We start from the raw sequence: 2,168 nt of genomic DNA, 5'->3' as shown, positions 1-2,168 counted from the left end.
GTAATGGTTTTTATACTGTACAGACCGTATATTCTATTGTCCTACACCAACCCCGACGTGCATCCAAATGAGAGCGAGAGAGACCGCAAAGCTAGACGCTTCTTCTTACATTAACTAACGTACTCTACGATTAGCTCAAAAAACATAGACCCGGCTAGAACCAGCGGAGTGATACAAACGGTGAAAGGGCGTTCCTACAATATCTCACGGTTCTCAACCAATCAGATTTGAGAGCCAGAACGCACTGTTGTATTAATATATATATTTAAGCGTTGAGTTAAAGGATTAGTTCACGTCCAGGATAGAAATCTCCTGATACGTGACTCTCTCAAGACGTCTCTGTGTCTTCAGTCGCAGTGAAACGCAGGTTTCCGAGGAAACATCCAGGGTTGTTCTCCATATAGTGGACTTCAGTGGCAGCTACGGGCTGAAGATCACAGCAGCTTCACAGCAGCTTCACAGCAGCTTCACAGCAGCTTCACTGAGCTCTACAGGCTTGCATGGGGGTGCATCTAAGTAAGTGGATGATTCAGGTCCGGTAACCTGAAGGCTGTAGCACTACATCTTCATTATTCAGTTACATGCCGTAGCTGGATATAAATATGACTCTGATGATTCTCAGCTGGTTATTCTGAGTCCTAAAGCACAAGCCAAACCTCCGTCTGCGATGATTCAGCGTATACAGTAATAATGTTAAATCTTTTAAAAATTGCATTTACAATAGACTAATCTGCATGTGCAAGACATGATAATTAATAACTATTCAATTTGCAGCACCTTGACAAACTGAATAAAAACATTTTGTAGAAGCAGCGATAAAACGTTCTAAACGTAGAAACAGTAAGGTGCGTTCAGAACGATCGTATTTAGCCGCTGAATGCAGACGAGCGGCACCACAATGCCATAATTATCATAATGAGTGAGGAACTGAAGTTTCTTTAAGCTGTAGGCGTGTGTGTGGGGAACACTGGATTCCTGTGCTGATGGTAAATTTGCTGAAATTAATTCATTCTTCTTCGTTTGGACAAACCAAATGTGGTCTCACCTCGATGTTCCTGATGATCACGCTCTTGCCGTTGGTGTACAGGAAGTGGTTCCCTCTGGGGTCTCCGCCCAGGACCTTGGCCACGCCCCTTTCCATGTGCGGCAGGCTGGCGAACACGCTCTCTGCGCGAGGAGAAAAACACTAAAGTTCTTCTGAAGCTAAACTCTGAGAGGTTCAGAAGCAAGTGCAATTCTTAAAAAGTAGCTGCGTGAACGTTTTTCGGTAGCGTCAACAAATCGCGTACAATACAGACTAATCTTAGACACGTGCGAAAGCAAGTTCATCTCAGGATTAGTTCACGTCCAGGATAGAAATCTCCTGATACGTGACTCTCTCAAGACGTCTCTGTGTCTTCAGTCGCAGTGAAACGCAGGTTTCCGAGGAAACATCCAGGGTTGTTCTCCATATAGTGGACTTCAGTGGCAGCTACGGGCTGAAGATCACAGCAGCTTCACAGCAGCTTCACAGCAGCTTCACTGAGCTCTACAGGCTTGCATGGGGGTGCATCTAAGTAAGTGGATGATTCAGGTCCGGTAACCTGAAGGCTGTAGCACTACATCTTCATTATTCAGTTACATGCCGTAGCTGGATATAAATATGACTCTGATGATTCTCAGCTGGTTATTCTGAGTCCTAAAGCACAAGCCAAACCTCCGTCTGCGATGATTCAGCGTATACAGTAATAATGTACAGTCAGCATGCACAGAGTGGTCTGGGAGGCTTCTCTCACGTTACATTAACCATCGGCTCAATGTACATTATGTCCCACTCATGGCTGCTAATAACTCAGCCATACGCACACACACGAGATACTGACTTTTATTGAGTTATTCATAGAAACTGAAGAGAGACAGAATGCTGTGATTGTCCACTCAGAATCCTATATTAGATGGAAATGATTAAAGTGCTGCACAATATTTTTTGGGATCTGTTTAAACTTCTTTAAAACACATGATTGATCCCAAACTTTTGAACAGCAGTGTGTAACGTTATTATATATATATGCAAGCACATGGCTGGATTTCAAAGCGTCTAAATGCTCAAAGGCTGAAATGTTTACAGGTTTACAGAAAGCACATCATAAACATAAACACCATCATCGGTCATTTCCTCCCGTTCCACG

This window comes from Sinocyclocheilus grahami, unplaced genomic scaffold, assembly GCF_001515645.1.
Source record: "Sinocyclocheilus grahami isolate Dianchi unplaced genomic scaffold, SAMN03320097.WGS_v1.1 scaffold1386.1, whole genome shotgun sequence".
Taxonomy (NCBI): domain Eukaryota; kingdom Metazoa; phylum Chordata; class Actinopteri; order Cypriniformes; family Cyprinidae; genus Sinocyclocheilus; species Sinocyclocheilus grahami.
This window is presented reverse-complemented; position numbering follows the sequence as displayed.